This window comes from Euprymna scolopes, chromosome 33 (genome assembly GCF_053919585.1).
Source record: "Euprymna scolopes isolate OS-2025 chromosome 33, ASM5391958v1, whole genome shotgun sequence".
NCBI classification, from domain to species: Eukaryota; Metazoa; Mollusca; class Cephalopoda; order Sepiida; family Sepiolidae; genus Euprymna; species Euprymna scolopes.
In genome coordinates this window covers 16,108,556-16,124,192 of record NC_136514.1, presented here as the reverse complement: position 1 = coordinate 16,124,192, position 15,637 = coordinate 16,108,556, and positions in this window count along the sequence as shown.

Genomic DNA, 15,637 nt, shown 5'->3' with positions numbered 1-15,637 from the left:
AATTGCTGGACGGACGTATATACATATCTATGGTTTGTGTGTATATATTTAATTGCTGGACGGACATGCATACATATCTATGGCTTGTGTGTATATATTTAATTGCTGGACGGACATACATACATATCTATGGCTTGTGTGTGTATATTTAATTGCTGGACGGACGTACATACATATTTATGGCTTGTGTGTATATATTTAATTGCTGGACGGACGTACATACATATCTATGGCTTGTGTGTATATATTTAATTGCTGGACGGACATACATACATATCTATGGCTTGTGTGTGTATATTAAATTGCTGGACGGACGTACATACATATCTATGGCTTGTGTGTATATATTTAATTGCTGGACGGACGTACATACATATCTATGGCTTGTGTGTATATATTTAATTGCTGGACGGACGTACATACATATCTATGGCTTGTGTGTATATATTTAATTGCTGGACGGACATACATACATATCTATGGCTTGTGTGTATATATTTAATTGCTGGACGGACATACATACATATCTATGGCTTGTGTGTATATATTTAATTGCTGAACGGACATACATACATATCTATGGCTTGTGTGTATATATTTAATTGCTGGACGGACGTACATACGAACTGAATTTTTGTTTTTCTATTGCGAGCTCGTTCCAAAAGTAAAACCTCCTATTTTTAGCTCAAAAGGTTGAAGACCGACAGAGACGGGAGTGGAACTAATTGATCTAGCGACCATTTATTTTTCTAAATAGTCACTACCGTTCTTAATGTACATTTGCTAGGGATCTAACGACGCAACTATATATCTTACATCCGTCCATGGCAAGAGTTGTTTTCTTGGAGTCTCACACTGCCAATATTTGCAACAGAGAGATGAAACTTTTAGGTTATGAATGCATAAGTCCAGTCACCATAACAATATATTCTCCAATATACGGCATAATCACGTTGACACACCGGTTCCCGCTGGATCAACGAAGTTAAGCAACGTTGAACCTGGCCAGTACTAAATGAGTGACCATTTGGGACTTTCAGGTGCTGTATGTGCTCTCCGCTTATCTCGGCAGTGTTTCCAGTCGTCCTGGTCTTCTCCTTGCCACTGGACTCAAACAGTGCCGATTCAGGAGAGGTGTGGTTGGGATTGCGCAACCCTTGCCTCACAATTACACGCGCTACTGCCCCTTTCCTTTGCCTTTCAAGACTGAATGGAAGCGTGGGGATATTCTCTAATCCTCTTTGATCCAGTCAGGCGAAATAAAATAATAGGAGGCATTACTTTTAGGAAGCACGTCGTATATAAAAGATGTATTGCAACTGACAGCATTAGTAAGTTTCAAGTCTAACGTAAATAAGTTCTTGATGAGTCGTTCTATAAAAGTTATCAAATTTACCAAATTTTCATTACTAATGATTATTATATTGTCCAATGTCTACTGTACACTCTTTAACCCTTATCCTTGAGTGGCCTCTTGACCTTGATAAGTGGTGATGCCTATGTAAAAAAAAAATCTTCACTGGAAGTTATATCGATATGTTAAATACAGGAAACGTGGAAAGGAAAAAGGATAACCGTATATGTTTATTAATTCTGAACTGCGAATTTATAAATGTTCATTCAATTTTATTTGCACAGGGTCTTTGATATGAACTTCGAGGAATAAATAGATAAACAAACAAATAAATATAATTTAAAAAAGAATTCATCCAATATCCATTTCCCTGATGAAAAAAAAATGGCTAATGGAAAACCCCGCTTTTGTTTTATTTCGAAACAATTTTCTCACAAGAGAGTCGTTTTGAAAACCCCTAACTATAAAACACTATCATCCGAACATACGTGAACCATCTTTTGAGGCAAGAACATTACGTTTATAATAATTAACTCTACGTGAATGCATGTCTAAAAACGTGATCACTTTTAAGCACTTAGTTGTCATGGAAACCGAAAGAGTAACAATGCAATATCTTATTGCTTCCGAAAGAATTTTATTCAAGTCTTAACAATATCCATCACTCTGTCTATACAATTATATATGTGTTCAATACTTGATCAGCCTAGTAGATAAACCTAGGGTATTTTAAAAAAAAACGGTACCCAGAGCTGCATTAAAATGATGGGAGAAATGTGTAAGTCTTGTGGATTTCTATGTAGAGAAAAACTAACTTTTACCTATGCCATGAGAGAGCATATCACTTATAAAAATTGTTATGACGTTTTATTTTTCTATTTAAAAATGAATAAAATATTAAAATATTTACCTTTTAATAATAGCATACATAATAGAATAATATTTCGTAATATCACGTATTATAATAATTAATAACCTCATCAATAATTATTGAATAATTAATTACTAATTTATAATAATAAAATAAATAATAAAATGATTAATAATAATAAATATAATAATAATTAATAATCTAATATCTGTTATACTAATTAATAACCTAAGCAATAATTAATAAATAATAATAATAAAATAAATAATACTATGAAATAAAAAATAAATAAATAATACAATGAAATAATAATAAAATAAATAATACAATGAAATAATAATAAAATAAATAATACTATGAAATAAAAAATAAATAAATAATACAATGAAATAATAATAAAATAAATAATACAATGAAATAATAATAAAATAAATAATACTATGAAATAAAAAATAAATAAATAATACAATGAAATAATAATAAAATAAATAATACAATGAAATAATAATAAAATAAATAATACTATGAAATAAAAAATAAATAAATAATACTATGAAATAAAAAATAAATAAATAATACAATGAAATAATAATAAAATAAATAATACACTGAAATAATAATAAAATAAATAATACTATGAAATAAAGAATAAATAAATAATACAATGAAATAATAATAAAATAAATAATATAGTAATTAATAATATAGTAATTAATAATACATGGTTGACTGGTTGATTTACGGCACATCAACTCTTTTCAGGTTATTTAATGCCGAACCCAGTGATTTAAGAAAAAAATTTTAATAGAATATATTTTTTTTCAAGTCAGTTTTTATTTAACCCATAGTTGGGACCCTAACAGGTACTACCACTCCGGGTCAGAGTGGACCTGGGAGCAATCGCAATTAAAGGGTGGCTCCACACTTCCCAAAGCCCGCACGCTGAGGCCTCACTATCGGATATAGTTTAAGGTCATATCCAAGACCATAATAATATATGATATAATAATTAATAAGATATATAATAATATATAAATAATAAATGATATATAATAAAATGACATAAAATATATATAAATGTTCTTTTTAATTAAGTTTAAGAACAATCTAGAAAGATTTTCAAGAGAACACGAAAGTGTTGGGGGGGGTTTCAAACTAATATGGCCAATCTAGAATAATCAAAAAGTTCTGTATAAAAGGATGTGCCGTCCACAATCGAGTCAGTTTCGTAAACCTTGTTAACCTATGAGGTAATGCCTCATCTGAACTCCAGTAATGTTTCTAAGACGTCATTCAAGCTGAAACCAACAATACAAAAAGGCCATTCCCAACATCAACTAAAGAATTGAATTATGGGTAAATACAAAGATTTCTCTAAAATTTCTCATTTTCCAAAGTATTATGTTTTCTAACTTATCTAATTCATTTATAAGCATCTGATTTTTAAGTAATTACAGTTATTTCCCTTGCATTTTAAGACGTTCTAAACTTAATATTAACGTTCAAGACGTGTTATATCAGTACGAACAAAGTGTGTTTATCTGTAAATGTTATTTAAATATTTTGTTTTTGTAAAAATAAATATTTCATTTTATATAACATGGTTTTATTTACTCTTTTTGTTTGTTGCTTGTTCATACCATAGACAATATACGGCATAATCGAGTTGACACACCGGTTTTGTTCAAATCACCTAAGTTAAGCAACGTTGAGCCTGTTTAGTACCGTATGGGTGACCATTTGGGAATTCTAAGCGCTGTATATACTCTCCGCATATCTCAGCATTTGTTTCCAGTCGTCCAGAACATACACTTCAGTTGCCACTGGTATTTAACAATGTCGACTCAGGAGAGGTGTGGTTGGAGATTGTGACCCTTCTGCCACAAAAATTTGACGTACAGACACTCCTACGTGGGTATCCCTAGGCTGGCAAAGACTAAAGGAGGCTTAACCCTAGACAAACGCGTAACACCTACATAATGTGACGTTTTGTGTCAGTTGTAATAGCAGCAAGCCGTCTGTTTTGTTTTTATTATGAAATAGTAATATTATCATTTCCTGTTATCATATGTTTTTTTTTTTAATTTTAGTTTTGAAAGAGTTATAGCTCATTAGTTTTCTTATATAGAGTTATAGATCATTAGTTTTCTTTGCTTAATCTGTATGCGGTGGAGCGGAGTCCTTCGAAACCCATCTGCTTCGTCTCTGTGAGAGTGCCAAAAAGTTAGAGAGTTTAGTCTTTTTTTACTACGTCTACATTTCCAGGGCGCGAGTTTCTGCTAGCTACGCCATTCGTTAACCTGTATTTTTTTTCGTAATCTAAATGCCACGCCATAAATATTGTTATATAAAATAAAAAAAATTTCTCTTACGCAATAAATAATTACTTTAGTGATATCTAAATGCTATTTCATATGATTCTATGCCGCCCCATTCATAAGAAACTGGTTATTTTATTTCACGGACGATCACTAACCTGAGTTCACGGTGGCGACTATGAGAGCAGCGATACGAGGTATAAAAGTTCGCTCTCTCTCTCTCTCTCTCTCTCTCTCTCTCTCTCTCTCTCTCTCTCTCACGCACACACACACTGTGTATCTATTTCTATCCATCTATCTATTTTGAGATTTAGTACTAATTATTTTGTTTTCGAATCCTGACTACGGGAAGACACGGCACAAGGCCAGAAAAGTGAGATTTGGAAAGGCGGAAAGAGAACTTTGAGCGAACAAAATCCTGGGGTATTAAAAATAAACTAATCCCTTCTCAAATTCCTAGGAATAGCTCAGACGAATAGAGCACAAGGTGATACTGACACAACATGTCCAAGATTCTGTCTGTCTTATGTAGGTAGGAAATAGATACAACATTTCATATTCTTTAGTATAATATAAAAAAAATCTTTAATATTATAAAAACAGAAAAAGACATGCCTACATTTATAAGGAAGGAAAAAACATGCCTAAATTTATAATGGTAGAGAAAGAAATACCTAACTTTATTAAGAGAGAGGAAGAGATGGGTGCCTTTATAAAAGTAGTGAAACACATGCCTAACTTTATAAAAGTAGAGTAACGCATGCCTAATTTTATAAAAGCAGAGTAACACATGCCTAACTTTATAAAAGTAGAGTAACGCATGCCTAACTTTATAAAAGTAGAGTAACGCATGCCTAACTTTATAAAAGTAGAGTAACGCATGCCTAACTTTATAAAAGTAGAGTAACGCATGCCTAACTTTATAAAAGTAGTGAAACACATGCCTAACTTTATAAAAGTAGAGTAACGCATGCCTAACTTTATAAACGTAGAGTAACGCATGCCTAACTTTATAAAAGTAGAGTAACGCATGCCTAATTTTATAAAAGCAGAGTAACACATGCCTAACTTTATAAAAGCAGAGTAACACATGCCTAACTTTATAAAAGTAGAGTAACGCATGCCTAACTTTATAAAAGTAGAGTAACGCATGCCTAACTTTATAAAAGTAGAGTAACACATGCCTAACTTTATAAAAGTAAAGTAACACATGCCTAACTTTATAAAAGTAGAGTAACGCATGCCTAACTTTATAAAAGTAGAGTAACGCATGCCTAACTTTATAAAAGTAGAGTAACGCATGCCTAACTTTATAAACGTAGAGTAACGCATGCCTAACTTTATAAAAGTAGTGAAACACATGCCTAACTTTATAAAAGTAGAGTAACGCATGCCTAATTTTATAAAAGCAGAGTAACACATGCCTAACTTTATAAAAGTAGAGTAACGCATGCCTAACTTTATAAAAGTAGTGTAACGCATGCCTAACTTTATAAAAGTAGAGTAACGCATGCCTAACTTTATAAAAGTAGAGTAACGCATGCCTAACGTTATAAAGATATAGAAAGTAACTTTATAAAAAATAGAGAAACATGCCAAAAGTCATGATAACAAAGAAAGACATACCGAACATGCCAATGATAGAGAAAGATATGTCGAACTTTATAAAGAGAGAGAAAGGAATAACTTTATCAGGATATGTAAAGACATGCCTAACTTTATTAAGATGGCGTTAGTAAAAAGAAAATGTTACGGCTTTTTCTTCGGATATTTTCGGATAGTAGGTCAGCAGCATGGCTCAAACACGGTAGTCTAAGCTTGTCATTCGCGATCATGTTGGCAACCAATTTCACATGGATTTCTCTATAGATCCTCTGTAATCAATACGGTGATTAATAGAAATCCATTCACAGGTATTTCTATGTCTTGTCATCGATTAACGAAAATCAATGTTTTTTTTTCTTAACTGCGTAGAAGTTTGTTAGTAAGAATTCTTTTGGACAGAATGTTGAATACAGAATTTGATTTTTTAAAGGGATTCTTACTTGCATAATTTCCGTGTGGAGTTTCTTAATAAGTAACAAACGTCTTGACTAATATATATATATATATATATATATATATATATATATATATATATATATATATATATATATATATATATATATATATATATATATCACTGGTAGAATACTTAACATAATTAAATCCTTCTTAGATAAGAGAAAAATCCAGGTTGTCCTCGACGGTCATACATCTAAACAGTGTGATATAAATGCGGGAGTGCCCCAGGGGTCTATCCTTGGACATCTACTGTTCCTGATATTCATAAAGGACCTCCCCGACAAAATTTCTTCTGAGATGGGTATATATGCTGATGACACCACACTCTATAACAGGCACGATAGGAAAACAAATGAACAAATATCTAAAGAAATGGCAGAAACACTAGAGGATGACCTCCAATCTGTAGTGGAATGGGGACAAAAATGGATGGTCACGTTCAATGCCACCAAGACTAAACTAGTTTCATTCAATAATTACAAGAAACCTTCTCTACCACCTATAGCAATGGCCAATGACTCTTTATCTGAGAGTACGTCTTTTAAGCTCCTTGGTCTAACGTTCACAGGAAACATGAGTTGGAACAATTACATCGAGGCCATTGCCAGGGCCGCTGCAAGGAAGGCGGGCTCTCTCTACCGTGATAGAAAACTACTAACACCTGAAAGTATCCTGTACCTCTATAAGGAGACCATTCGCCCATGTATGGGGTATTGCTGTCATATTTGGGCTGGTGCATCGGCTACTAGTCTCTCGCTCCTTGACAAGGTTCAAAAGAGTCACCAATCTGATAGGCCCTGAACTGGCATCTAAGCTTCAGCCTCTGTCCCATCGACGAAACGTTGCATCCCTGCCTGTTCTACAAGTATTTTAATGGTGAATGCTCTGACGAACTGCAAGAACTTGTGCCCCCACGACGTGAACACCCTCGACAGACCCGACAGGCTGCAAAATCCCACCCCCACTCTGTAGAGATCCCTAGATGTAAAAGATCTTTCTACTCCAGTAGTTTCTTCCCCAGAACGCTAGACTTTGGAATTCCATTCCAGGTCCGTGCTTCCCCAACTGTACTGACGTGCAGAAGTTCAAGTGCAACGTGAACCAACATCTTGCTGGCCAAATCCCTACATAGTACCCCAGTAGTTGTTGACCCCGATAGTAGCCCCCTACACCAAAGTGGCAATGTGCCTTGTTTGGGGTGAAAATGTAATAATATATATGTGTGTGTGTGTGTGGTCATCCACATACAGTAATGTTTCGCTGTTTTACAGCTCATCAGTGCGTCTAGACAACTAACTATGTCAAGCCATGTATATATATATATATATATATATATATATATAATTTAGAAATTTAAAATTTGTGATTTGAAAAAGTTAAATTTCAAATGTAGAAATTTTATTGTATGCAAGACAAAGAATACAGTATAGTAAAATATATTTCCTTAGCCCATGAGTTTTCGATGTTTATACGTCTCCTCGGAGGATAAATATAAGCAAATATTATAAAAGGTTTACAACTTATTTGCTAACGGTAATAAACATAGGAAATAAAATTAACTGTTTTTAAAGTTTTCTAAATTAAGATTTATTTGCTCTATCTAGTATATTGAGCAAATTTATTTAGCTGGGATAGTCTTATATAAAATATTACGTTCAATAATATTTTGTAAGACAAATAATCACTGGATTTGCAAACCAGTAGTTTTATTGTATTTTATTATTCTGAATAATATATATATATATATATATATATATATATATATATATATATATATATATATATAAATGTAAAAGTCTGAGGAAGCTACAGGCGGCCAAAAAACGGCTGGGTAGCTGAAACAATAATGTAACTTAACAGAAAGATACGGTAATAATAATATATATATATATATATATATATAAACATATATATATAAATTTAGTAATTAAAATTTTATGATATGAAATGGTTAAATATTAAATCTAGATACTTTTATTATATGTAAGACAAAAAATACATTTCAATTAGTATATCTCCTTAACCTGTAGATTTTCGATGTATACCCATCTCCTCAGAGGAGAAAATATTAGCAAATATTTTAATGTTTTATACCTAATTTGCTAAAAGCAATAAACATAGAAAATCTTAATTAAAAAGTGTTAAAGTTTTTTTTTTAAATATCATAGAGTAAGGGAAATTATATATTGGTTCAAAATGAAAGGATATTGAATTTCATATCGAAATTGTGTTATAAGTTCCGAAGTGAAAATCTTTGGTAGCGGTGAGGTAAAGAGCTCCAATCTGTATTTTGAATAATCCAAGGCACAAGGTAACAATCCGAAGTGGGCATAATTCCCTGGTTTCTTCTTTGTTTATATGATGAGTCCGGTAAATTTATTCTTATATAAGTCCGGTGAAGCTGTTTTTTTTTTAATAAACATATAATTCTTTATATATTTATTTAATATTTTTTATAATTATAATATATGAGTTTCAAAGCCCACTCCAAATTAATTTCAATTTGTGAATCTGTAGACAGAAAAAGCAAAATGAAATTAAATAAATAGTCAATAATATTTTGTAAGACCAATAATCACCGGATTGTGGTGATGCCTATGTAAAAAAAAAAAAAAAAAAAAAAAATTCCATACAAGTAGATCTATTGAATTACTTTATTCTGAAGTATATATATATATATATATATGTGTGTGTGTGTGTGTGTGTGTGTGTGTGTGTGTGTGTGTGTGTGTGTGTGTGCGTGCGTGTGTGTGTGTGTGTTTATGTGATGAAAATAACGGAAATAATATTCCGACAAGAGAACAAGAAAAGGGGACAAACCAAGTTATATATCCATCAACGTTTCGTCTTTATTGTAAGACTTCTAGATGAATAAATTAATGAAAATAAAATACGAGTACAATATTTGGAAATATATTTGTCGTTGACATATTTGAAATTATTTTTGTGAAAAGGATGCCTTTGTTATATTTCCGAATGAAAAAGTCGTTGTAAATTCAAAAAATTTTAATCGCTGTGAATAGAATAATGTTTTTTAACGTCATATGGCCGGAAATATCTTTTAAAAAGATATGATATAATTTATATTCTTTTTGGAACACATATGGCCGTTATAATTCAAATGTAGATGTCTAACTGAAATGAAATTAGTGTACTAATCTCTTCACAACGCTATAAAATGTTAATAATTAAAAATGAATTACCGATACTTATCTAATATTCTGATACAAATCCTATCTAAGAACATTGCCAAGCATATAAAGTACCATCCTGTGAAATTTCATAAAAATCGGCCAGGTCGTTTTAGAATCCGTAGGGAACGACCTTACACACACATAATAGTCAATAGTGTTAAAGTCTGACAAGGTATTTTCTTTGTTTCATTAGAGGTCAATATATGCGTTAAAGTCCGACATGGTATTTCTTTGTTCTCTGCTAACCTGAAATGTGTGCGCGTGCACAATCTTTATGTTCATTTATGCAACAAAAATACTAACCTTCTAAGGGCACATGTTAGAATTTCAATACAATCTGGTTATGGATAATAAAGTTTTAAGTGATACTACATGTAAGAAAATCCAAATAAATTTAACAATTTAAATTTCTTACGTTAAGGAAGCATTGCTTTTTGCTCATAAAATGTACTGTTTAAGCAAGGACAACTGTTTATCATCTGGCTTCGGCATGTATACGGATAATTACGATGATCTCGGATAGTGTTGAGGAAAAACTACATCTCAATGAGATACTATCTGGTGATTGTAAATAGACAGTTGAGGGTGGTAGGAAACATATCGCGAAGCCATTTAAGTAAAAATTCTTGGTGTAACCGAGTCGTTACATGTGAACATTCTTGACCCACACGTTGTATGCAGACAGTTACAAGGAAACAACAACAAGGAAAGAATTAAACTCACTCTTTTTATTTCAGTAAAACAGCAGACATTAATTTACAGGTACTTTTCAGAATAATGCCTTGTCTCTTGTTCAAAAGTCTTCTCGTACTCTAATGTGCTATACAAGACTCTGCCGTGTTGAATACGTGATACTCTGTCTTTGCCCGGTCATTTTTAGGACGAATATTTTCCTGTCGCTCTGACGTCACCTCGCACACGGCTTGGTTATTTGCATATGTTGACTGTTGCTGCTCGTGCTTCCATACGCGCATTCGCGCTCTGTTACATTAGTAGTGAAAGTTATTTATGGTGGGGAGTCATGAATTCAGACTGTTCGGTTGGATCCACAAGTAAATTTTTATGTGGTGTTGGCAGTTATGCGAATTTTAATTAAATTTTCTTGCAGATTTTAAGGAAGGTTCTCATAAGGGTTCTTTACGAGGGCCTTTTCAAAAGTAAGGACTTCTATATTTTTTAACTTTAAAAACTTGAAGGACTACGAAGACAGGATTGGTACCATTAAAACGAGCGAACTTTTATACTCCTGAGTTTATTTTTCGAGATAGACATCACCATTCTCAATGCATTTTTGAAAGTAATGAAGGATGTCTGTGCGGGAGCGTCCGAAACGCGTTTTGTCATACGAAGGCAATTACAAAAGTAAAACCTTCTATTTTTTGCCTCACGAACCTGAAAAGCTACCAAGACGGGGTGATACCATTAAAACGAATGACATTTTGTGTTCGATAATTTATTTTTCCTATATATTCACCACCATTTGCCAAAAATTCAGTGACACACCTGCGCTTCTGACGAATGTTCATGAAAGGGGTTATTTCTTGGAGTTTCACTCCGTTAATATCTGCAATAGTGAGATGAAACTCACGATGCAATTTACAATCCTCTCTAAATAAAATGTACGGCACAATCACGTTGACACACCGGTTCTCGCCAGATCACCGAAGTTAAGCAACGTTGAGCTTGGCCAGTACCAGGTAGCTGACCATTTGGGAAGGCTAGGCGCTGTATGTACCTCCTGGGAAGTTTGGGCGTGGGGCCAACACTCTCACCCTGTAAAAAGAACTCCTCGCTACAAAATCATCTACAAAAGTTGTAAATGGCCTATGCCCCCCAGGGGCTCAAGGGCTATGGATGGATATGTTTAATGGGTAAAATTTCTATGCCCGTACGGTAGTGAGAGACTTTTTTTCATTCTAAGTCTCTGTCCCCCTTTTTTTCTTTTTCTCTTTTTTTTTACGTTTAGTGTGAAAATATTCTGTGGCTAATAACAATGTCTACTTTTCTTCTGTCTCCAATCAGCGCCCTTTCTTGGTTAAATTTCTTTGCCTTGGATTGGAAGGTAGTATGTTATTCTCTCCCTTAGAGATATATATTTAATAAGCAGGACACCCGCCGTTGCCCGGTCGTAAGATACGCTTTAATATGAAAGATTCATTCATGCAGCTTACGTCTTTATTATTATAGAGAACATTCTCTGTCGATTGTTGGATTAAGCCTGATATATAATAGTGTGATCAAAACTAAAAATATCAATATGACTTGGGTGCCATCAGCTAGAATCGAAACCTAAACATACAACTCTCCACCCTCATTCCTTAGCCTCTGAGTCACACACACACACACACACACATATATATATATATATATATATATATATGTATGTGTGTGTGTTTGTGTGTGTGTGTGCGTGTGTGCGTGTGTGTGTGCGTGTGTGTGTGTGCGTGTGTGTTTGTCTGACGAAACATATTTGTAACATGCTTTTAGGAGAAAATAAGAGAACAAGTATTTTCAACTAATGTAAATATATATATATATACGTATATATATATATATATATATATATATATATATATATATATAGTCATCTGTCTTCCCTTTTTTTTAAAGATGGAATTGCCGAGTCGTAGAAGACAAGATGCAAGCAAGCAAGGTTCACAGAGTTTTATAACTATATAGATTTATCATTCTTATCTGCTGTTGTGTATATGCTCATCTACGAAACAAACCACCGTAGACGGGTCACCGGTGTCTTCTTTTGTTCTTCAGAGAAGGCAGATTCATTAATCTTCTCGGTTAACATGGGTCGATATTTTGCAACATAGACCATGGCTTAGCTGTTGCAGGTGACGGAGATAGGGAACCAGGATCTTGTATTTATCAAGGCCTGATAGCTGTACCCGGTTTGCTTTTGCAATGGCTGAAATACAACTTCTAAATGCGGGTGTTTTTTCATTATTGTTTTTGTTTGTTTTTTCGCCTAGTGTGTAAAGTAATCACTAGGCCTTTTTATCCTGTTCGTATTTAGTCTTGATGTTGTCTATTGTTTTTATCAGTTCTTCATTGTCAATACCTTCTTATTTGATAATTAAAGCTCACTTATATTAATAAAGGGAGGTGCTTCTGTTCGTAACCCGGATACATGTTAAAAGGCCAGAGATTGTGCATCATTTTTCTCAATAACTAGCATTTCAGCCCGGCGTTGCCCGGGTGTTTGGAGGTGTATGTTGAGCAAAAAAAAAAACATGCGATCAACTTTTTAAAACTTTGACCCCTATTACGACCCCTTAACATTTATTGTTTTGGGCTAAAATCAAGTTATTAAGTTGGATCCATGTCCAAGGAATCTATATCTAAAATTTCAAGTGTATAGACCCAAAATTGTCGGAAGAGTTTGGTAGAGTTCTCAAAGGTCAAATCGTTGAACTTTTACCCTTTAGCAGCCAAATTTCTGGCCGAAAACGGATTATAAAGATTTTCCCAAATCTCAATACCCTGTATATCAAATTTCGAGTCTGTAGACTGAAAAATGACAGCTATTGCGTTGGAAAATGTACACATACACACACACGTTCACTTTTATATATATACTAGCATTTCGGCCCGGCGTTGCCCGGGTGTTATGAGGTGTATGTTGAGCAAAAAAAACGGTCAATTTTTTAACTTTGACCCCTATTATGACCCCTTAAAATTTATTGTTTTGGGCTCAAATTGAGTTATGAAGTTAGATCCATGTCCAATGAACCTATATCTAAAATTTCAAGCGTTTAGACCCAAAATTTTCGAGGGAGGTTGGTAGAGTTCTCAAAGGTCAAATCGTTGAACTTTGACCCTTTAACAGCCAAATTTCTGGCCGAAAACCAATCACATAGATTTTCCCAAATCTCAGTACCCTGTATATCAAATTTTGAGTCTGTAGACTGAAAATTGGCAGAGTTATTGCGATGTACACAGACACACAAACACGTTCACTTTTATAGATATATAGATAGATTTGTCAGAATTTGCCTTACATTGGAAGCATCCTCACATCAAGGTGCACTACCATACAGGTGTGCAGAGGGATCAAAGACATCCGAGGATGGTATCTACTAGCAATTCAATTTCTCCCCGTGTATTCATATTAGTTTGGTTGTTTTGGTTTACGGCATATCAGCCCTTTTCAGGTTATTTAATGCCGCATCCATTTATTCTGGAAAAAGGTTTCTATGCTTCAAGTTCTTTATATATTCAAATATTCATTCATGGTATTTGGTTTGATTATTTCATAGAAGAAAATTGATGTTTTCGCTCTTGATTTTAAAGCACATAATTAAGTTTTGCTAAGTGCCAAGAAAAAGAAATAATATCAATGTTTTGTGCATTTAGGGTCAGGAAACCAGTATCTTCAGACGGCCTGATTTGGTAGTATGAGATACCTTTACATTATTAATACTCCAAGCCAAACAGGATCTTGGAGCAGCAGCAATTAAGGGGTAATTCCAGATTCTCCAACGCCCCCAAATGGGACCTCACTGCTGGATGTCTTTTGATTTCATACCCAGGAACGTATATTCATATCAGATTATATGTATGCGTGTATGAGTTTGTGTTCGGAGCAGTTTTTTTAATTTAAGTTTACTTAAAGACAAAATGAAAGAAATATTTTCATATATTTTTTTCTTTTTAATTCAATCTTCATTCCTATGCAAGATATTTATGTCAAGATGCAGAACTGCATTGAATGCGTGAATGGTATTAACGTAGATCCCGAGGCATTTATATATCTCTTGCAACACAAGACAAATCCTTACAAACCATTTATGTGTACTTCAATATGTAATTTGTAAAAAAAAAAATTAAAAAGAAATGGTAAAAGAATCTGTGTTCTGTCATCAATGAAGTAAATAGATTAACGATGGCTTTTTTTTTTTTTTTTTTTGCAAACCTTTTGCTTGTAGGCCCGTGCCTACTTCCTGGCAATAATTCATATTTATTTTCCGCCATTTTTTTTTATCTAAATACATTGTATGCAAGCCAAAATTCACATGCCAATACGAAAGACTTCGGGAACAGTTTTAGTTACGACCGTACAAAATCAAGGTATAAGAAACGATCCGCTTTTATGTATTTATTATTTAATTTTTGATGTAAAATTATTTCAGATTTTAATTAGTTCTACTTGAAAGGAGGCAATTTAATTAAATGGTATTTTTGGAAAATACAAGTATAAATCAAAGGTTTGCAATATTCGGATACGCGACAGTTAGCAGCGCGTATGTGGCATGACCTAGGTAATACGGAAGGCGCCATCTGCATGTTTTATATATAAATTTATTGTAATTTTAAAACCAATAGTTTTTGTTTAAATCAAATTACCTTTTAATGGATACTGGTATTTCATACTTATATATGAAATAATTGGGGGTGGCGCCCGGCATTGCCCGGGCGTAAAATACGCTTAAATATGATATTTTAATTTGTCCAAATTTTGTAATTTCAAAAGTAAAAAAAAGTATTTTGTGCCATCATCTAGAATCAAAACCTAAAGATAAATTGTAGTGTTCAAAGCTGGTTACGTTACCACTGTAACAAAGTAGCATACATATGATTAAAAATTAAAAATAAAAAATAAACTAAGATGAATGTACAAAATGTATAACGATTTTTTTTTTCACTTTTTATTCATTTTTGACCCCTTAAAAACAATTTTAACCGGCTAAAGACTCATAAAAGAACGGCCCGTAAAAAATCCAATCATTTGAGGCCTCAAGCACAGCTCGGCGACTTTTAGTTTCGGAGGAGATAGGGTTTAAAAATATGGGGACAGACACACACGCATATAGCCTTTTATATA